This window comes from Mustela putorius, unplaced genomic scaffold, assembly GCF_011764305.1.
Source record: "Mustela putorius furo isolate JIRA1106 unplaced genomic scaffold, ASM1176430v1.1 tig00004035_pilon_pilon_pilon, whole genome shotgun sequence".
Lineage (NCBI taxonomy): Eukaryota > Metazoa > Chordata > Mammalia > Carnivora > Mustelidae > Mustela > Mustela putorius.
The window spans coordinates 3934448-3958849 of NW_025422171.1; the positions used below are offsets into that span (position 1 = coordinate 3934448).

General features: G+C 36.2%; 1 long non-coding RNA gene across 2 annotated transcripts in view; it reads right to left on the reverse strand.

Moving 5' to 3' along the window:
- Positions 1-825: 825 nt before the first annotated feature.
- LOC101676285 overlaps positions 826-24402 on the reverse strand; it is a 55949-nt gene continuing 32372 nt past the window's right edge. For both annotated transcript variants that reach the window (XR_006604458.1, XR_001176656.2), the window contains exons 3-4: positions 3166-3228; positions 826-1124 (exon numbers count right to left, since the gene is read on the reverse strand). This is a non-coding gene — a long non-coding RNA (uncharacterized LOC101676285). The remainder of the gene's footprint in view (positions 1125-3165; positions 3229-24402) is intronic.

Consider the following 24402-nt stretch of genomic DNA (forward strand, 5'->3'; position numbering starts at 1 on the left):
ATTTATTGGTTTATTTTCTGAATCACACATTCAAGTTAGAAACTTGGCTCACTGATCTATCCCTAGAACCCAGTACAGAGTCAAGCATGTAGTTGGTGCTTGCAAATAAATCAATAGTATGAATAAATTTTCCTATGCTTAAGCTAATTTTTGCTGAATTTATGTTTCTTGCAAATCGGAGTTGCAGCTGACCTGAAGGAGTATAGTTTGGCTGAAATGCATAGACACAGAAGAAGACCTAGGCTGGGATGGTGAGTAAGAGGTAGTAGACTTGGGGCATGGAGGGGTGAGGAATATGCTGGAATAAGAAGTCACACAAAACTGGCTGTTTGACCGAGATGCACCACATCCTGGATCTGCCCAGCACTGTCCTATGACAGCAGCTGCACCAGAAAGTCACCTGCATTCCAGTAAATGTGGGATTTGGAGCATGATTCTAATCCCAATAGATGTATGGTTCATCTATAGATTTACTTAAGTGGTAAATGGAATATGTTTATAAGGGAGAAGAGTCATGACATTGCTAATCATTTTCATTCTGCTTCTATTAGAAATTGTCTTTTTTAATTTTAATTTTAATTTTTTTTTCTTAGAAATGGTCTTAAAATAAGGTCATGTCATCCATGAATTCCAGTTCCAAAACCTAAGATAGATAGATAAGCACAGACATGTTGACTATATTATTTCATGCTCATTGATCGTAATGTCATAACCCTGAGTAGCTGAATGTTGGCTGGCAAACTCTGGAGATTCCCAGGTGAAATCTGAACCTGGCCCCTATACATGGAGGGGAAGGAGAGACTGAAGAGTCAAACCACTGCAGAATGGTAGGTAGCAGTTTTAATAACCAAGGGAACAGATATATGAGACTTGTCTCGGTGATTGCAAGGTGAGTAGATTTCACCTGAATCTTAAAAGCTTGTGTAGAGGCCTTCAGTCACATATTTAGTTCAGATGGTCTCAGTAATACCTTACATTCTACATCCTTGACTCAGCACTGGTTATGGCAATGATAGGTGGAATATACATTCCAAGGACAGGGAGGAGATGAGGAGCCTGTAGTTGTCTGGGTCCAGCTTGTGGGTCAACCTGTGATCACTTCCTTTCCATGATCTTCTCCAATGCTGAGAAAAAGGAAATCATGTTCAGTCTCCTCTGGTTAGTTAGTCAGGGAGGTAGATAATATTTAGAGCATCTTTTCCAGCCAGACAAACTGGTAAAGAGTTTATAAGAGAGTAAATTAATTAATGTGGATATTGTTGTGTTGGCTAATACATTTATATTCTCCTGTAATAGAACCTCCAAGTTTTAGCAGGCCACATGACTATCCACCATTTCCATTCTTGTAGCAAGTGTGGTCATATTATCAAGTTATGGACAATATTATGTAAACATGAATGGTACCTCCTGGAAAGTGTCCTTACGGGAGAGAGAAGTCATGTCTTTTATCCCCTTCTTTTCATTTCATTTGCTGGAGTGAGGACATAATAGCTGAAACTCTAATAGCCACCTTGGGTCACAGAGTGATCTTGTTGAATGAAAACTCAAGAAGCCTAGGTCTCTGACACTTCAAATCCCCAGTAACATCACTAGCCTGTCCTCTCCTGGAATTGCACATGGAAGAAAATAAAATTCCCAATTCCTTAACCCACTATTGGCTTTTCTTTCATTTTTGAGCAAGGAAGTAGGGTAATTTATCCCTTAATAATGGCAAATAATGAGGTATTGATAAAATGACTAGGTCTATATGATTACCAAATTATATTAATAATAAATTTATATAAAGGAGTCTAAGCAGTAGAACTTATATGACCAAATTGAATTTATCTTCTTAACTCTTTTCCCAAGTACTTTGTATAAAAATGATACATCAGGGAAAATTTCTAAGTCAAAAATAATTTGTCTTAGTTTTGTGATTAGCTTGCTCTTTTCCTTCTATGAAAGAAATCTGAGAGTTGCATGAATCTAACTGATTGGTAGTTTGTACTTGTCAGGATCCTTTGAAAAGCAGACATTTGTGACACTAAAATTGAAGAGGTTATTTTTATACAGACCAAGGAGATGTTTAAAACTCAACAATGGCAGAGCCACACCAGCAGGACTGAAAAGACAAGCTCCTAGTTGAGTGGACCACCTGTGTTTCTCAGGCTTGCAACTCAACACTCAAGATACTCATCAGGAAAATGTGGGCAAGGACAAATAGTTTTATATTTAGATTTTCCGTAACTGACCCATTGACCACCAATCAGGGGAATTACTGTGACTAAGCAAATTCTTGTTGCTAATAATCTAACATGCAGTTTTCCATAACAGAGCCTTCTGGGATAATGTACACATTCATGTATACAAGTCAGAGTTGATTGGGCCCCCATCAGTAAAACCAGTGTTTATTTTCTCTTTTTAAAATTGTATGGCATGTTTATATTAATAGGTTTTATCTGGGCTTATCATTTATTGTCATACCTTAGTAACTAAAAATAGTTTAAGGAAGATTGCTGCTTTTCTCTTTGAGGTATCTCTAGAATTTAAAATGACATATTTTAAATTAAATCACTACAGGTGCACTATAGTGGCTCAGCTGGTTAAGCATCTGCCTTTGGCTCAGGTCATTATCCCAGGGTCCTGGGATCAAACCCTCATGCTTCTCTCTCTGCTGCTCCCTCTGCTTATGCTCTCTTGCTCTCTCTCTCAAATAAATAACTAAAATCTTAAAAATAAAATACAGTAAAATAAAATAATTGAAAACATAAATGTTACATTTAGTGAAAATTAATTCAGCCTTTTTGATTATTAGTTGCTAACAAATAAAAACACATTAAATTCATATAGGTTAATTTTATCTGCTCATGGTGTAGGGTAAAGAACACAGGTTTTAAGAGTCTATTAATTATATTCAAAGCTATTTGCCACATTTTCTGGCTATGCCAAATTAGAGTAATTATTAATCCTAAGTGAACCATAATTTTGTTCCCTATAAATTAAATAATAGCTAATATTTAGTAAGTATTTACTACTTGCCAGATATTGCTCTAAATTCCTTAAATTTGTTAAATTATTTAATGCTTAAAAAAATAAAAAGCTTATGAGATAGGATCTATTATTATCCCCAAAATGCAGAGGAGGAATTAAGATACAAAGACTCAAAGACCCAGGCTTACTACCTACCAAGTGCTAAAGCCAGGATTTAAACTCCAGCAGTCAGGCTCCAGAATCCATACTAGTTACTACCTGGAAAGGAAAGGAAGACATAGTTACTCAATCTTTAAGAATTTCTGAGGTTGGAAACAATGTATGTAAAGTGCCTTGAACACACTGGATATTAAATATCAATGTAAAAATATGCTATTAGTTGTTGTTATTAATTATAATAAAATACTACACTTACAAAGAAATTCAGAGATAATCTAAACATTGAAGGCTATCATATGATGAAATTGCATTTAGTTTCTCTAGTCTTTGGAAAAGTTTGATATTCCCCTTCAACTTAGAGTGTTTTCTGTATAAAAAAAGAGACTAAATGAATGGGAAATGCTTCATTTATGCCATCCTTACCTCCACTACCTCCATATTCCCTTCCAAAAAAGTATCCTCTTATCAGAGTCCATGATTTTAGGCTAAGACCTAGAATTGTAAACAGAAGCCAGAATATACAGAGACAATGGAAACATTCAACCCAGAGAAAAGGCAAACATGTAGGCAGATTATTGTTTAATATACTAGAAAGACAGAAAATTTGAATTGGAGGATGTAATCATGAGAACATGATGAAACTTAAAATACATGAAAGAATCCAGGAATTGCTCTAAAAACCATATTCTTAGCTATCAAAAGAGGAAAAAGTTCAAGTCAAGGGAAGTCCCACCTTGCACCTAATAATGACTCCTAATCTTTCAAATCCCAGCAAACTTTTAATGAGTAAAGAATATCAATGGCCAAGATAAGCAGGAAATTATCCAATAACCTCAATATAACATGAGAAGTCTGTCTTCTAATAAAACAAAATCAAACAATAAAAAAGGGGAAGGACTTCTACTTTTATTTTTTTTAATGATTTGTTTTTAAGTAATCTCTATACCCAACGTAGGGCTTAAATTCACAACCCTGAGATCAAGAGTTACATATTCCACTAACTGAGTCAACCAGGCTCCCCGAGGACTTCTAGTCCTGAGTAAGATGGTATAAATAACAGACAGCTCTTCACTCCTAATATAGCAACTAGGAAGAAAATGGATAAATTATATTTTTGTTATATGTTATTTAGAATATGTTATATATTATTATTTCTTATATAATTATTATATTTTAATGACCAGAAAAAAGCAAAAAGACCTAGATGAACTAAAGTTTCGGAGACAGGGTCCCTGGGTGGCTCAGTGGGTTAAGCTGCGGCCTCCAGTTCAGGTCATGATCTCAGGGTCCTGGGATTGAGTCCCGCATTGGGCTCTCTGCTCAGCAGGGAGTCTGCTTCCCTTTCTCTTTCTCTCTGCCTACTTGTGATCTCTCTCTGTCAAATAAATAAATAAAATATTTAAAAAAATAAAGTTTCAGAGACAGAAAAGCCATTCCAAATGGACAATAATTACTCATTTTATTCCCTGAGGGGAAACTGATTCTGAAAGCAGACTGATATTTGGGCTCAGTAAACAAAGAAGGGTTCTGCTGGGAAAAAGAGAAACAGACCATTTGATGGTCACATGGATTGAGTCAAGGTTTGGAATCTAGAAAAGTCCCCAATGCATCTTTCTTTTCCCTACATATTTACTGAGTGATGAGGTAGGACAAAATTTGGGGGAGAGCTAGTTAAAAGAATAGAATAAAAACTCCTACACTCTGATGTTGCTTTGAAAACAGCAACACACTCCAGAAAAGGGGTTGCTGCTAACAGGTATCAGATAACCCCAACCATTATTTGCAGAGATTTTCAACTGTGTATTTTGTGAGGCTAAAAGGTTAAGCTAAAATTTCCAGAGGCAAGATCAAGTTTTCTGTAGTATTTAAGGGATGAGGCAATAAAGATTCAACATTTTCTCAATAAAAACCCTAAGAGGACCAAACCTAATGCACAGGACAAGACAGGTGGGGTAAGCCTAAATAGAACTGCAACCTAGCCTAGCTCATTTTCTAAGGGAACTGAGGTAATCACCTTTTTTATCTGTTTAACAGAGGAAAGAGAATGCATATTTATGAGGAAAAGAGGAGTATTCTCATGCTCTACAATGATTTCACACAATGTCAGATTATACGATAAAATGTATGAGATATGCAAAGCTGCAGAAAAAATGAGGCCAAGAACCAAGATGAGAAATGGTAAATAAAAGTAGAATCACACCTGATTCAGATGTTGAAAGAGGCAAAGAAACCGTGGAAGTCAGAAGATAATGAACTAACATTTTTAAAGTGCTAAAAGGAAAAAACAATCTATGCCAACTTAGAATTTCCTATAAAACAAAAATACCCTTTAAGAATAAAGGAAGAATGAAGATGATATAAGAAACACAAAATCTGAGGGAATGTATTGCCAACAGTCACGGTACTATAAGAAATACTAAGGGACATCTTTGAAACTGAAGGAAAATGATACCAGGTGAAAATACAGAACCATTAGAAAGAAAGAAGTGTACTATAAAGGGTAAATATGTACTATAAAGGGTAAATATGGAGGTGGTCCGTGGCTTCTGCCTGGTGCCCTCAAGGGAGAGGGTGCCAGGCTTAGCATGACAAGTGAAGGTATATAGGAAGGACCTCTGAGGGAGGGCCCTGAGCTGGGTCACTGAGGTGCCAGCCTGTCCCTTGCAAGGAGTGTGGTAAAGGGCTTGGGGGAGGGGCTTCGAGCTTCTCCTGGTGCTTGGTCCATCTCCTGTAGACCTTTCAGTCCTCTCCCAGCCTGGTGGGCTCTTTGGGATCCCATCATCTGTTGAGCCTCTCCTCCGAGCCTGTGCCCCATCAGCAAGGGACCTTACGGTGGCCAGAAAAGCGACTAACTGAATTCCCATTGTCCAAGAGTCAAGTTGGAAAACCAAGAAAATAAAGTGATATGGTACCCACAAAAAAAAAAAAAAATGATACCAGGTGAAAATACAGAACCATTAGAAACAAAGAAGTGTACTATAAAGGGTAAATATGAATGTGACTATGAAAATAACTTATTGTTTAAAACAACAATAATCAAAATATCTTGAAGGGTTTATAGCATATTTATAAGTAAAAATGTATGCCAGCAAAAGTAGAAAAGGCAGGAGGGGTGTACTAGAATTAAACTGTCTGGAGATTCTTGTCCAGGAAGGTACAAATATTCTCGTTTATTGTAGACTATAAAATGAAAAGATACATATTCTAAGAAAAAATACCAATTTTTGCTGAAGAAAGAAACCAGCTGGAACTCCGGTATGTTGCTGTTGGGTCTAAAAACTGATACTACCACTTTTAAAACCGGACAGAACCATTATTCATAATAGTGAAAATATGGAAGCAACCTAAGTGTCCATTGACAGATGGATGGATAAAGAAGAAATATATAAAGTAATGTGTGTGTGTATGTATACATTTTATATATATATATATATATATATATATATATATATATATATATGCAGAATACTATTCTGCCATAAAAAAGAATGAGATATCTTGTCATTTTTGACATGGATGGACCTAGAGGGTATTATGCTAAGTGAAATAAATCAGATAGAAGAAGACAAGTGCCATACAATTCCACTTTTTGGTGGAATCTAAAAAACAAAATGAATGAACAAACAAAACCAGAAACAGACCTATAAATACAGGAACAAACTACAAGGGACAGTGGGAGGATGGGTGAAATGAGTGAAGCAGAGTGTGAGGTATAGGCTTCCAGTTATGGAATGAATAAATCACAGTGATGAAAGGTACAGAACAGCGAATATGGTCAATAGTATTGTAATAGCATCATAGGGTGACAGATGAGCGCTCCACTTGTGAGAACAGCATAATGTACAGAGATGTTGAATCTCTACTTATACACCTGAAACTAATGTAATGTGTGTCAACTATACATGAGAAGGGGTGAATAAATTATATTTGCATTATAGGATGCCACACAGCAACAAAATAGCAAACGTTTTACATAAACATTAACCTGGATGGGTGGAAAAATATAAAGATAATTGTACTTAATGTATAATTTCAGTTTAATGATGTTCAAGGACAGGCAAAGTAAGTGGAAGGTACTAAAGGTTAAACTATTAGTAACCTCTGGAAAATTGTTACTGAGTGGGGAGGAGATTTTGGGAACCTACTTGAATACCAGAAATTTTGTCCCTCTTCAGTTGAGTGGAGGTTACATTTGTTAAATACATGTAACAAGTCCTCAAGCTATACACATGAGTGCATGTTACTGTAGGCATATTATACTGTAATATTTATTTTTTAAAAGAAAAAAGTATTTTCAAAGCATGTAGAATCCAGCATGGCTAGGTACAGCCAGTCTCCAGGTAGGCAGTGTAACTATTTAAGAGATCACAAACTAGGGGCACCTGGGTGGCTCAGTGTGTTAAAGCCTCTGCCTTCAGCTCAGGTCATGGTCTCAGGGTCCTGGGATCGAGCCCCACATCGGGCTCTCTGCTCAGCGGAGAACATGCTTCCTCCTCTCTCTCTGCCTGTCTCTCTGACTACTTGTAATCTCATGTAAATAAATTAAATATTTAAAAAAAAGAGAGAGAGAGAGAGACCACAAATAACTGATCTTTGCCCAGACAGAGTGGGATACAGATTCAGAATTCAAGGACAAAGAAAATAAGTATTATTAAATTCTGAAATAATGATTCCTTGACTTTTATATGTGTAGACCAAAATTAGAATCTTCTCATGGTCTGTAAAAGCCAGCATTGCAATTGGTATCCAAAGTGATGTTTGGCTTAATAATTATGTGACTTTAAGGTAGCACTGAACTTTTCAAAAAACGTTCGATTGTTTCACACACATCACAGTACTAGTATGGGGTCCAAACTGGTGGACAAGAAAGCATCTTATAAATGCTAGTCCTACTAAAAAGTGAAGATTTGATCTGAACAGAAGTTGCAATGTGTGATGAGTATAAAGGGTCAAGTTTAAAATAAATAGGTCGAGGGAGTAAAGGACCTTTGGGAATGCTGACTCGAGATTTTCTATTTATTTTGGCTATAGTAACATCTTATGTGAAGCACCTATCAATTATCATAGAGTTCTTTTTATATCACAAAATCATACATATTTGGGGTTAGATGACAGCCCTATATATTTTGTACCATGATATATCCTAACACAAGCAATCAGTTAAGAGGTTGGTTTACCTCACATTAAAAAAAAAAAAATCTTATTAAAATCAGAAAGAATGGAAAAATTCAGTAAATGAGGTACTTACTGTCTTTATTTTTGTGTGTGTGTTTTGTTTTGTTTCCCTTTGTTGTGACATAGTTAACAGATAACATTTTGTAGGTGTAAGATGTGCACCAAGCTGACTTAATACATTTAATATATTATGAAATGATTATCACCATTGCATAAGATAACAGCTCAATCTCATCATATAATAACCATTCCCTTTTCATGGAAAGAATATTTAAGACTTACTCCCTTAGCAAGTTTCAGGTATACAGTTCAGTATTCTTAATTGTAATCATGGAACTATGCATTAGATTTCTAGAAATTATTCTCCTTATAACTGGAAGTTTATACTCTTTGATCAGTATTTCCCTATTTCTTCTATCCCTCCCCTAAACCTGGTGATCATCACTCTAGTCCCTCTTTTTATGAATTCAGCTTTTTTTAGATTTCACATATCAGTGATATCATCCAATATTTGTCTATCACTGCCTGATTTATTTCACCTAGCATAATGCCCATAAAATCTATCCATGTTGCCATACATGTTAGGATTTTTTCTTCCTTGAGGTTGAATATTATATTGTGCATGTAAATCACATCTTCTTTAACCATTCATCTATTGACAGATACTTGGGGTTTTTTTCTATACCTTGGTCTATGTTAGCAAGGCTGCCACAAACATGGGAATGAAGTTATCTCTTCAAATTCCTGTTTCATTTCCTTTGTATAAATATCTAAAAGTAGGGTCACTGGATCATATGGTAGTTCTATTTTTAATATCAGGAGGAATCTCCATATTGTTTTCCACAATGGCTGCACCAATTTACCTTCCAACAAACAGTACACAATGGCCTTTTCCTTTTATTGACATCCTCATGGGCAACCCTTTTGGGATCCCTCTCACTCTTGAGAGCTTTTTCTATATCTTTACTTAATAAACTTCCATCGCTTGGAATGCCTGGCTGGCTCAGCCATTCAGCGTCTGCCTTCTGCTCAGGTCATGTTTCTCAGATCCTGGGATGGAGTCCTGCATTGGGCTCCCTACTTGGTTGGAAGCCTGCTTTCTCCCCTTTCCCACTCCCCCTGCCCCCTGCTTATGTTCCCTCGTTAAACAAACAAACAAAACAAAACAAACACCTCACCAATAATTGTTATCACTTTTCCTTTTGATAAGTTCAATAAATTAAATACCAAGCAAGATAAAGGAAAAACCAAAACAAAACATACAAAGACATCATAAACTGTAAACTAATAATAAAGTGCATATCATGGAAGCAGCCTTTTCATACAAGGGCTCATTTCATGCAGGGAAACAAAATTAAGAATGACTGCTGACATCGGGGGAGGAGTCAAGATGGCGGAGAAGTAGCAAGCTGAGACTGCTTCAGCTAGCCGGAGATCAGCTAGATAGCTTATCTAAAGATTGCAAACACCTGAAAATCCATCGGCAGATCGAAGAGAAGAAGAACAGCAATTCTGGAAACAGAAAAACAACCACTTTCTGAAAGGTAGGACCGGCAGAGAAGTGAATCCAAAGCGACGGGAAGATAGACCCCGGGGGGGAGGGGCCGGCTCCCGGCAAGCGGCGGAGCAACCTCGCACAAAATCAGGACTTTTAAAAGTCTGTTCCGCTGAGGGACATCGCTCCAGAGGCTAAACCGGGGCGAAGCCCACGCGGGGTCAGCGTGGCCTCAGGTCCCGCAGGGTCACAGAAGGATCGGGGGTGTCTGAGTGTCGCAGAGCTTGCGGATATTGGAACGGGAAAGCCGGCTACAGAGACAGAGCTGACAGTAAGCTCGCAGCTCGGTGTTACCTTGAACCGGTCGCAGGCTCGGTGAGCTCAGAGCGCGGCCGGAGGTCAGGCAGACGGGAGTAACTGGACCCTGTTCTCTGAGGGCGCACTGAGGAGTGGGGCCCTGGGCTCTCGGCTCCTCCGGGCCGGAGACCAGGAGGCTGCCATTTGTATTCCCGTCCTCTGGAACTCTACGGAAAGCGCTCAGGGAACAAAAGCTCCTGAAAGCAAACCCGAGCGGATTACTCACCCCGACCCCGGTAAGGGCGGTGTAATTCCGCCTGGGGCAAAGACACTTGAGAATCACTACAACAGGCCCCTCCCCCAGAAGATCAACAAGAAATCCAGCCGAGACCAAGTTCACCTACCAAGGAGTGCGGTTTCAATACCAAGGAGAGCAGCAGAATTCCAGAGGAGGAGAAAGCCAAGCACGGAACTCATGGCTTTTTTCCTGTGATTTTTTTTAGTCTTGCAGTTAATTTAATTTTTTCTTTTTTTTTTTTTTTTTTTTTCTCGCCTTCGGGTAAAATTTTTTTTTTTTTAACTGTTACCTTTTTCTTTTTTAACGATTTTTTACTAGTTTATCTAATATATATATATTTTTTTTTACATTTTTCTTAGGTGTTTTCTTTTTTAAAAAATTCTTTTCTTTTCTTTTCTTTTTTTTTTTTTTTTTTTTTTTTTTTTTTTTTTTTTTTTTTTTTTCTTTCTTTTTTTTTTTTTTTTTTTTCTTTTTCTTTTCTTTTTTTTTTTTTTTTCTTTTTGAAACCTCTTTTTATCCCCTTTCTCCCCACTCACGATTTTGGATCTCTTCTAATTTGGTTAAAGCATATTTTCCGGGGGTTGTTGCCACCCTTTTAGTATTTTACTTGCCCCTTCATTTACTCTTATCTGGACAAAATGACAAGACGTAAAAATTCAACACAAAAAAAAGAACAAGAGGCAGTACCGAAGGCTAGGGACCTAATCAATACAGACATCGGTAATATGTCAGATCGAGAGTTCAGAATGACAATTCTCAAGGTTCTAGCCGGGCTCGAAAAAGGCATGGAAGATATTAGAGAAACCCTCTCGAGAGATATAAAAGCCCTTTCTGGAGAAATAAAAGAACTAAAATCTAACCAAGGTGAAATCAAAAAAAGCTATTAATGAGGTGCAATCAAAAATGGAGGCTCTAACTGCTAGGATAAATGAGGCAGAAGAAAGAATTAGTGATATAGAAGACCAAATGACAGAGAATAAAGAAGCTGAGCAAAAGAGGGACAAACAGCTACTGGGACCACGAGGGGAGAATTCGAGAGATAAGTGACACCATAAGACGAAACAACATTAGAATAATTGGGATTCCAGAAGAAGAAGAAAGTGAGAGGGGAGCAGAAGGTATACTGGAGAGAATTATTGGGGAGAATTTCCCCAATATGGCAAAGGGAACGAGCATCAAAATTCAGGAGGTTCATAGAATGCCCCTCAAAATCAATAAGAATAGGACCACACCCCGTCACCTAATAGTAAAATTTACAAGTCTCAATGACAAAGAGAAAATCCTGAAAGCAGCCCGGGAAAAGAAGTCTGTAACATACAATGGTAAAAATATTAGATTGGCAGCTGACTTATCCACAGAGACCTGGCAGGCCAGAAAGAGCTGGCATGATATTTTCAGAGCACTAAACGAGAAAAACATGCAGCCAAGAATACTATATCCAGCTAGGCTATCATTGAAAATAGAAGGAGAGATTAAAAGCTTCCAGGACAAACAACAACTGAAAGAATTTGCAAATACCAAACCAGCTCTACAGGAAATCTTGAAAGGGGTCCTCTAAGCAAAGAGAGAGCCTACAAGTGGTAGATCAGAAAGGAACAGAGACCATATACAGTAACAGTCACCTTACAGGCAATACAATGGCACTAAATTCATATCTCTCAATAGTTACCCTGAATGTGAATGGGCTAAATGCCCCTGTCAAAAGACACAGGGTATCAGAATGGATAAAAAAACAAAACCCATCTATATGTTGCCTCCAAGAAACACATTTTAAGCCCGAAGACACCTCCAGATTTAAAGTGAGGGGGTGGAAAAGAATTTACCATGCTAATGGACATCAGAAGAAAGCAGGAGTGGCAATCCTTATATCAGATCAATTAGATTTTAAGCCAAAGACTATAATAAGAGATGAGGAAGGACACTATATCATACTCAAAGGGTCTGTCCAACAAGAAGATTTAACAATTTTAAATATCTATGCCCCCAATGTGGGAGCAGCCAACTATATAAACCAATTAATAACAAAATCAAAGAAACACATCAACAATAATACAATGATAGTAGGGGACTTTAACACTCCCCTCACTGAAATGGACAGGTCATCCAAGCAAAAGATCAGCAAGGAAATAAAGGCCTTAAATGACACACTGGACCAGATGGACATCACAGATATATTCAGAACATTTCATCCCAAAGCAACAGAATACACATTCTTCTCTAGTGCACATGGAACATTCTCCAGAATAGATCACATCCTCGGTCCTAAATCAGGACTCAACCGGTATCAAAAGATTGGGATCATTCCCTGCATATTTTCAGACCACAATGCTCTAAAGCTAGAACTCAACCACAAAAGGAAGTTTGGAAAGAACCCAAATACATGGAGACTAAACAGTATCCTTCTAAAGAATGAATGGGTCAACCAGGAAATTAAAGAAGAATTGAAAAAAATCATGGAAACAAATGATAATGAAAATACAACGGTTCAAAATCTGTGGGACACAACAAAGGCAGTCCTGAGAGGAAAATATATAGCGGTACAAGCCTTTCTCAAGAAACAAGAAAGGTCTCAGGTACACAACATAACCCTACATCTAAAGGAGCTGGAGAAAGAACAAGAAAGAAACCCTAAGCCCAGCAGGAGAAGAGAAATCATAAAGATCAGAGCAGAAATCAATGAAATAGAAACCAAAAAAAACAATAGAACAAATCAACGAAACTAGGAGCTGGTTCTTTGAAAGAATTAATAAAATTGATAAACCCCTGGCCCGACTTATCAAAAAGAAAAGAGAAAGGACCCAAATAAATAAAATCATGAATGAAAGAGGAGAGATCACAACTAACACCAAAGAAATACAAACTATTATAAGAACATACTATGAGCAACTCTACGGCAATAAATTTGACAATCTGGAAGAAATGGATGCATTCCTAGAAACATATAAACTACCGCAACTGAACCAGGAAGAAATAGAAAGCCTGAACAGACCCATAACCAGTAAGGAGATTGAAACAGTCATTAAAAATCTCCAAACAAACAAAAGCCCAGGGCCAGACGGCTTCCCGGGGGAATTCTACCAAACATTTAAAGAAGAACTAATTCCTATTCTTCTGAAACTGTTCCAAAAAATAGAAATGGAAGGAAAACTTCCAAACTCATTTTATGAGGCCAGCATCACCTTGATCCCAAAACCAGACAAGGATCCCACCAAAAAAGAGAGCTATAGACCGATATCCTTGATGAACACAGATGCGAAAATACTCAACAAAATACTAACCAATAGGATTCAACAGTACATTAAAAAGATTATTCACCACGACCAAGTGGGATTTATTCCAGGGCTGCAAGGTTGGTTCAACATCCGCAAATCAGTCAATGTGATACAACACATTAATAAAAGAAAGAACAAGAACCATATGATACTCTCAATAGATGCTGAAAAAGCATTTGACAAAGTACAACATCCCTTCCTGATCAAAACTCTTCAAAGTGTAGGGATAGAGGGCACATACCTCAAATATCATCAAAGCCATCTATGAAAAAACCCACCGCAAATATCATTCTCAATGGAGAAAAACTGAAAGCTTTTCCGCTAAGGTCAGGAACACGGCAGGGATGTCCATTATCACCACTGCTATTCAACATAGTACTAGAGGTCCTAGCCTCAGCAATCAGACAACAAAAGGAAATTAAAGGCATCCAAATCGGCAAAGAAGAAGTCAAATTATCACTCTTCGCAGATGATATGATACTATATGTGGAAAACCCAAAAGACTCCACTCCAAAACTGCTAGAACTTATACAGGAATTCAGTAAAGTGTCAGGATATAAAATCAATGCACAGAAATCAGTTGCATTTCTCTACACCAACAGCAAGACAGAAGAAAGAGAAATTAAGGAGTCAATCCCATTTACAATTGCATCCAAAACCATAAGATACCTAGGAATAAACCTAACCAAAGAGACACAGAATCTATACTCAGAAAACTATAAAGTACTCATGAAAGAAATTGAGGAAGACACAAAGAAATGGAAAAATGTTCCATGCTCCTGGATTGGAAGAATAAATATTGTGAAAATGTCGATGCTACCTAAAGCAATCTACACATTTAATGCAATTCCTATCAAAGTACCATCCATCTTTTTCAAAGAAATGGAACAAATAATTCTAAAATTTATATGGAACCAGAAAAGACCTCGAATAGCCAAAGGGATATTGAAAAAGAAAGCCAACGTTGGTGGCATCACAATTCCGGACTTCAAGCTCTATTATAAAGCTGTCATCATCAAGACAGCATGGTACTGGCACAAAAACAGACACATAGATCAATGGAACAGAATAGAGAGCCCAGAAATAGACCCTCAACCCTATGGTCAACTAATCTTCGACAAAGCAGGAAGGAATGTCCAAGGAAAAAAGACAGCTTCTTCAATAGATGGTGTTGGGAAAATTGGACAGCCACATGCAGAAAAATGAAATTGGACCATTTCCTTACACCACACACAAAAATAGACTCAAAATGGATGAAGGACCTCAATGTACGAAAGGAATCCATCAAAATCCTTGAGGAGAACACAGGCAGCAACCTCTTCGACCTCTGCCGCAGCAACATCTTCCTAGGAACAACGCAAAAGGCAAGGGAAGCAAGGGAAAAAATGAACTACTGGGATTTCATCAAGATCAAAAGCTTTTGCACAGCAAAGGAAACACTTAACAAAATCAAAAGACAACTGACAGAATGGGAGAAGATATTTGCAAACGACATATCAGATAAAGGACTAGTGTCCAGAATCTATAAAGAACTTAGCAAACTCAATACCCAAAGAACAAATAATCCCATCAAGAAATGGGCAGAAGACATGAACAGACATTTCTGTAAAGAAGACATCCAGATGGCGAACAGACACATGAAAAAGTGCTCCATATCACTCGGCATCAGGGAAATACAAATCAAAACCACAATGAGATATCACCTCACACCAGTCAGAATGGCTAAAATCAACAAGTCAGGAAATGACAGATGCTGGCGAGGATGCGGAGAAAGGGGAACCCTCCTACACTGTTGGTGGGAATGCAAGCTGGTGCAGCCACTCTGGAAAACAGCATGGAGGTTCCTCAAAATGTTGAAAATAGAACTGCCCTATGACCCAGCAATTGCACTATTGGGTATTTACCCTAAAGATACAAATGTAGTGATCCAAAGGGACACATGCACCCGAATGTTTATAGCAGCAATGTCCACAATAGCCAAACTATGGAAAGAACCTAGATGTCCATCAACAGATGAATGGATTAAGAAGATGTGGTATATATACACAATGGAATACTATGCAGCCATCAAAAGAAATGAAATCTTGCCATTTGCAACAACATGGATGGAACTAGAGCGTATCATGCTTAGCGAAATAAGTCAAACAGAGAAAGACAACTATCATATGATCTCCCTGATATGAGGAAGTGGTGATGCAACATGGAGGCTTAAGTGGGTAGAAGAAGAATAAATGAAACAAGATGGGATTGGGAGGGAGACAAACCATAAGTGACTCTTAATCTCACAAAACAAACTGAGGGTTGCCGGGGGGAGGGGGTTTGGGAGAAGGGGGTGGGATTATGGACATTGGGGAGGGTATGTGATTTGGTGAGTGCTGTGAAGTGTGTAAACCTGGTGATTCACAGACCTGTACCCCTGGGGATAAAAATATATGTTTATAAAAAATAAAAAATTAAAATAAATAAATAAATAAATTAAAAAAAAAAAAAAGAATGACTGCTGACATCATGAGAGACTGTGCAGTATGGAAGAACTGAGTAACATCCTTACTCTGGAAATAAAAATAACAACAAAAGAATTTTAACCTATGAATATAAATATAACAAAATTATTTAAAACATGGAAAAGTAAAGATATTTTCCAGTAAACAATATCTCAACAAATCTGTCTTGACAGATCTACAACACAAGAAATCTTCAAGGTTTTTCTTCTAGGTTAAGGACAATAATTCCAAACTCAAAGTATACAAGGGAATGAAAACAACCAGAAATGGTATGTATGTCAGAAAATGCAAGATGTTTGTTTTTCTTGTTTTTTAATGTTTTTAAAAGGCAATTGATTAATTTACAGGAGAAATAAGAATATGAAAAATTAACATTTAAGGAAGTAAAATACAATGACAATGACAATAATAGTGCAAAGGCAAATTTCCATCTCCAGATTTTCTGATTCAGTAGACAGGAGGGGGAGTTTAAGAATTTATATTTTTATATTATATTTCAGGTGATGCTAATGTTGTTTGCCAGAGACCAGTCTTTGGGAGCCACTAAATTGTAGCTTTAATTTTATCCTTATACAAACCTCAGCAAGCCTTTAAAAAAAGAAATTGACAAACTAATTTAAATGGTTAATGAAAATTAAAAGAATATGGAATATCCAAAATGTTCTTGAAAAAAAATAACAAAATTGGAGGACTTACACATTACCTGATTTCAAGATGTGTAATATAGCTGTAAGAATCCTGACATAATGATATTTCTATGAGGATAAACATATAGAAACAGAAAAGAGGTTCTAGAAATAGACCAGTGCATATAGGATCAATATATTTTCTTATTTTTTTAATTAAAATTTTTTTAAAGATTTTATTTATTTATTTGACAGAGCATACAAGTAGGCAGAGCAGCAGGCAGAGGGAGAGGGAGAAGCAGATTCCCTGCTGAGCAGGGAGCCCCATGCGGAGCTGGATCCCAGGATCCTGAGATCATGACCTGAGCCAAAGGCAGCCGCTTAACCGACTGAGCCACCCAGGCATCCCGGATCAATATATTTTCAATAAAAGATAAAACAGCCTTTTCAACAAATTTTGGTAACATTTCAACAAGCATTGCTTTGTATATGCTTTATATATATTTAATCCTTAAATCACACCATAAATTAAGATGAGCTAAAAAATGTTAAAATTAAAATATTAAATAAAATAGGTTGAAGGGTCACAGGTCTAAATATAAAAGAAGAAACTACAGAATTTCTAAAAGATAAGATGGGAGAAAATATGGATGATATTGGAGTAGGCAAAAGAAAAACATAAAAGAAAAAAAATATGAGTAGATTTCATCAAAATCAACTTTTGGTTCTCAGAAGACACAGTTAAGAAAATGAAAAAGCAAGCTAGGAGCAGGGAGAAAATAATCTCAATTCAAATACTTGACAAAGAATATTTATCTGGAATAAATAAATAACACTTGACAATAAGATGGCAGAAAATTTGAAGAGAACTGTCTTAGAAAATGCAAATGGCAATGTACATGAAAAAAATGCTCAGAATTACTTGTCATGAGGGAATTGCAAATTAAAATCACAGTGCTGTATTACTACACCTCAAGGAGGATAGTTAAAATTTAAAAGATGGGCAATACCAAGCTTTGGTGAGGCTGCAGAATGACTAGAACTCTTCCCACCCAAGGCTAGTGGGAATGTAAATGTTAAAATGATTTTATTTATATTTTTAAAATTTTCTATGTTCTATGAATGTTCTATGAATAAGCGCAATTTGGAAATAAGCCAGCTGGTAATCAGCCAAATGCCCATCAGCTGAAGACTAGATAATCAAGTTGTGTCATATCCATGCAATGGAATACTACTTGGCAATTTAAAAGAATAAATTACCTTTATGTTTAACATCATGGATGTCAAAAATATTAGGCTAAGCAAACAAGGCCACACAGAAGGGAGTCACATATCCTATATGATTCCATTTTATATAAAACTCTAGGAAAAACATTTAACTGTTGGTGATGGAAGGTAGATTAGTCATTGTCTGAGGTCATGGATGGGGTAGAAATTGACTGTCGAAGATATGAGGGATCTTTTGGCTATGATGAAAATTTCCTATAGCTTGATTCATATGGTGCTTGCATGTGTCTACACATTTGTCAAAATTGACTACATTTTAGGTTTAAAGTGCTTGTATTATATTGTAGATAAAGTATATCCAACTATAGGGGATTTTAAAAGACATTATACAAAGGGGTGTTCAGGATCACCTCCACTATGTAAGACAGATAGCAAAAAATTCTTTTTTGACAAACTTTATCTTATTTAAAATGTTTTTAGATGATGACTTATAATGCTACACCTTGAGGAATATGTTTAATTTCTAGTGACATGTATTTTAACCTCTTAAAATCTATAATATATACCATTAGTTGTGGATATTTGAAGATGTATGTTTGTGTTAGTAATTTACATGTGAAATAATATGTATATGTGTAAAAATACAAACAATTCAAGTTTCTTACAGTTGTACATATATTAATATTATCTTATTATATAAGTATAAAATACTACCTAATCCATATTTTGATATTTGAATTCCAGAAAAATATCCAATAACAGAGGCTTCCTATGACAAAATTTTTATTATTTTGTCTAATCTTTTAGCAGAAAGAATGAGATTATCATTAATAATTATAATCCAAAGGGGGGAAAACAGTCTGAAGAAAGGACCAGGTTGTTCTTTGTCACTATGATGTTCTTGTTTTGTTTTTTTTTTGCCTTGGTTAAATGAAAATGGTTGATGGATTTTAATTTCATTTTATCTCTTTAATTCTACAGTAAATGATTAATCTTTTATGATGAAATGTAGTCATGTTTAATAATTCTGTCATTGTCTTTCACTGTAGCCCTGATTCTTAAGAACTTTTGATCCTTTGATTAGGCTTTAACAAATTTCCTTTTGACGTGCAGACAGACATCTTTCATCAGATGTAGGATTAACCAGGATTAACAATCTTTCAGAGACAGAGATGTCCAGGATTCTATTTTCTGCTGTGAGCCTTTTCTGTGGATTATAGGGAAATTTAATATATGCACTATGATAAGCTCTTCAATGTATGATTTTTTGAAAATGTAAGAGAATAGAAAAATAAGGATGGGGAAGAAAACTGTGACATTTTTTAAGACCTATAATGTAAAACTAGACTCCTTGAGTTGGAGGAGTAGAAATATTGCATGAAGCAGGAAGAAATCTAAGAGAAACAGTATCTTTTATGAAGAAATCACTGGCACATTTTGATCCTTTCATGGGGCCTCTCATAGTTCATACAATTCTCCAGAATGAATGTTGAAAGAGAGCACATTTAAAGCCAAATAAATTCTCTAGGATTTTCTGTGAATTCCTAGAAAAGTGGTGTGGGGCTTCCCTGTGCAGTCCAGTCATTCCTTTATATCATTACCTAATTAATTTCATAAAGAGATTCCTTTAAACCTGGTTTTTATTCCAAATTAAAACTCCATTTTTCTCTTCCCCTATATAACAAAGTGCATTCATTGGTACTTACATGCATATAAAAATGGAAAGAAAACTGTTCAAATCTTCAGTCCAAACTGTCTACTTTTCAACCTCTGATTTCTTATCCCTCTTTATCTCTCCTTTATTTGTTTTTAAATGTTAGAAGTTTTATTTTAACTGGCTTCAAAGCTAAATATTTATCCCACAAAACTTTACAGATGTAATGTTTATAGACAATAGCAACTATTGAGAGCAACTAGGCCAGCCCATGCAAAGCTACCACACTAATAAGCCAAGTACATGTACATATACATCCAGTTCCACCATTGCTATAGGATGGTAGATAGCTGGTTCTCAGGATCAACTTCAAAGCCATAAAAAAAGGACATCTTGGCCATATCCTGATCAATTGCACTAAAATGATACTTGCTTATGGAGTTCACTTTAGGTAATATTCTGCTTGATGTTGTAATGGTGTGGCAACTGTGCTAAAGAGAATTTAAGTATTCTTATCAGGACATTTATGAGTGAATAAAATGATGCTTTAAATGTTTGAGAAAAAATTGTTTAGGGACATAAATGAGATAAGATTAGAAAAATATTGAGAGTTGATGAATGTTGGTAATAGAAATATGAGAATTCTCTATACTAAACCATACTTTGTTGTGTGTCTGAATAATTCTAATAAAAATTAATGCAAGAAAAATACTGCACTATTTTTTCTCCGTATCTTCAAAGCAGTAACATTTCAGATATTCACTTAGTAATGAATGGATGAATTTCTACTCACCAGTCACTAGCTGATCCTGAAAAGAACAGAAAAAACCTATATTTTGACAAGGATTTTAAGTTGGCCATACATTATTCAATATGGTGCATATGGACTAAAAATACAGAGTAGGCAAGTAAATGCCTAAGACGATATGATTGTCCTTGAAGTGAGTTTTGGTATTTGATTTAGCTACAAAAGGATTTTAATGTTAAATAAAATACAGTTTAAATTAAATTTAAATTATGCAGAGCATAACATTTTATGTTATGTAGGTGGTACTACAATTATGTCTGCACATTTTTAAAAAGACTATGTAGAAATAGAAATCTTGACATTTACGACGACGTGGATGGAGCTAGAGGGTATTACGCTTAGCGAAATAAACCAATCGGAGAAAGACAACTATCATATGATCTCCCTGATATGAGGAAGTGGAGATGCAACGTGGGGGGTTTGGTGAGTAGAAAAAGAATAAATGAAACAAGATGGGATGGGGAAGGAGACAAACCATTAGAGACTCTTAATCTCACAAAACTAACCGAGGGTTGCTAGGGGGAGGGGAGTCGGGAGAGGGTGGTGGGGTTATGGACATTGGGGAAGGTATGTGTTATGGTGAGTGCTGTGAAGTGTGTAAACCTGGCAATTCACAGACCTGTACCCCTGGGGCTAATAATACATTATATGTTTATAAAAAATTTAAAAAAAATTAAAATTAAAATTAAATAAATAAAGACACTATATATAAAATGGAATTCTCGTTTAGCAATAGAAACTAAGTAATACTTATTAATCTTCAAAAGAGCCAAGAAAACTATTCATTAAACTTATCTAAAACTAAATTATATATTAGGTGGTCAAAAATAAGGTCTTTATTGATTAAATGAAAAAGCAAAGCAAATTTACTACCAGATTATTTTATGAGACTCATGGTCATTAGGTAAAAGCTATATATCCTAAAAAAAAAAAAAAAAATCGAGCGACTCAATTAAATTTTCAGGACAAATTATGGTGTGAAATATGCCTATCAGATTATATTTCACTCAAAGGATTAATATTAAAAGATAAGCTTTGTGGGGTAACTGGGGGGCTCAGTTCGCTAAGCTTCTTCCTTCGGCTTGGGTCATGATCCTGGGTTTCTGGTATCAAGCCCTGAGTCCAGCCCTCTGCTCCGGGGGGAGCCTGCTTCTTCTAATTCCCTGCCTCTCCACCCCTCTTGCACTGTCTCTATCACGTTCTTTCCCTGGAATAAATAAATAAAATCTTTTTAAAAATTAGATAAGCTTTGCTTTAGATTTATAATTTCTTACCCCTTACAAGAAATTTATAATTTCTTATCTTTATCTTTATTTCCAAGAATTTGTACCTTCTTGGAAATAAGGATAATGTCTAATAAAAACATAATGTAAGATATATATATATGTTTTAATTTTCTAGTGTCTATACTAAAAAGCAAGTAAAAAGAAACTGGTGAAATTAATTTTAAGAGCATATTTTATACAATTCAATATGTCCAAAATGTAATTTCAGGAGAAAATCAATATAAAACATTTTAATGAACTTAACTTACTTTCTGTTATTCATACTGAGGTTTTTGAAATCTATTTTTATTTTTTTAAGTTTTTATTTAAATTCCAGTGAGTTAATAGACAGTGTAATATTATACATGTTTCACGTGTATAATACAATGCTTCCCTACAGCTCCCAGTGGCCATCACAAGTGCACTCCTTAAGCCCCATCACCTATTTCCCCCATCCCACACCCACCTTCCTTCTGGTAACCATCACCTTGTTTCTTCTGGCTGAGTCTATTTTTTGGTTTGCCTCTTTCTCTTTTTTCTCCCCTTTCCTCAACCTAGTGTATACTCTATACTTATAGAACATTGCAATTTGAATGTTAGATTTTCATTAGAAATACATGATCATCATCACTAGCCATCAGGGAGATTCAAATTAAAACCACATTGAGATATCACCTTACACCAGTTAGAAGGGCCAAAATTAGCAAGACAGGAAACAACATGTGTTGGAGGGGATGTGGAGAAAGGGGAGCCCTCTTCCACTGTTGGTGGGAATGCAAGTTGGTGCAGCCTCTTGGGAGAACAGTGTGGAGATTCCTCAAGAAATTAAAAATAGAACTTCCCTATGACCCTGCCATTGCACTACTGGGTATTTACCCCCCAAATACAGATGTAGTGAAAAGAAGGGCCATCTTTACCCCAATGTTTATAGCAGCAATGGCCACGGTCGCCAAACTGTGGAAAGAACCAAGATGCCCTTCAACGGACGAATGGATAAGGAAGATGTGGTCCATATACACTATGGAGTATTATGCCTCCATCAGAAAGGGTGAAGACCCAACTTTTGTAGCAACATGGACGGGACTGGAAGAGATTATGCTGAGTGAGATAAGTCAAGCAGAGAGAGTCAATTATCCAATGGTTTCACTTATTTGTGGAGCATAACAAATAGCATGGAGGACATGGGGAGATGGGGAGGAGAAGGGAGTTGGGAGAAATTGGAAGGGGAGGTGAACCATGAGAGACTATGGACTCTGAAAAACAATCTGAGGGGTTTGAAGTGGCGGGGGGGGCAGTGGGAGGTTGGGGTACCAGGTGGTGGGTATTATAGAGAGCACGGATTGCATGGAGCACTGGGTGTGGTGCAAAAATAATGAATACTGTTATGCTGAAAATAAAAAAGAAATTAAAAAAAGAAAGAAAGAAATACATGATCCATCGGGGTGCCTGGGTGGCTCAGTGGGTTGAGTCTCTGCCTTCAGCTTAGGTCATGATCTCAGGGTCCTGGGATCGAGCCCCACATCGGACTCTCTGCTCAGCAGGGAGCCTGCTTCCCCTTTTCTCTCTGCCTGCATCTCTGCTTACTTGTGATGTCTCTCTCTGTGTCGTGTAAATAAATAAAATCTTTAAAAAAAATACATAATCCATATTTATAGTCCATAAAATTTATAGCTGAAAAAGCAGATTCATATATTCACATTGATCCAAATGTACCTAATGTTTTCAACAACATAATAGACTATCAGTTTTAGAATTTCAATAAAATCTAATAAATTAAAATTATAGTTCCCCAACCTCACTAGTTGCATTTATTTATTTTTTTACTATGTTATGTCACCATAAAATAGTTGCATTTAGAGTATTTTGTAGCCACATATAGCTAGCAGCTACCACCTCAGGTCTACCATCTTTGAACACAAGGCAATGAAAGTGAAGATTGGCTAGGAACCATTTAGACTGTGTATTTTAGAAGGGAAAAAATGAGGAAAATAAAAGTATTTCAGTCTTTTTCCCCTCTCAGAAAATAGCAAGACACAATTTAATTATTTTCACTTTTATATATTAGCCACAGATAAAAATAAAAACTTCAAAGTCTGTCTAGTGTTCACTATGAGACTTTTTAAAAAGTTTATTATCCCTTTGAGTATGAAATATTCGCTTTTGAATAAACAAACTCTGTAGTTATTTTTTAAAGATACAAAAATGCCCTAATAATAAATAGCTTGGATCTTTCCAGTATTACTTCCAAGCCCTGGGCTATGGACTTATTTCAGGCTATAAAAACTGATATAGGGCAACTCTAAGCCACAGATGTCCTACTAAATCCAATTCCAGTGACATTTAGATACACACATTGCCAATGGAAATTTATTAGTTTTCCTCCACAAGCATCATAACATGGACTCACACTGTACCTGGATTAGTTTTTTTGACATTCCTCATATCTTTTCATTCACTTTTTCTAATTTCAACTTCATGAAGCTTTACACTGTGGCTTTGGATACTTCAAAAAATACTGAATTACAGGGATATAATATGTCCTTTAACCCAAATAATTTCTTTCAGTATGATAGCACGTACAATATTACCTTGCACTGATCTACGAATGTTACATGTTCAATTCTCTTTCACCCTCTTAGTACCCCTTGATGT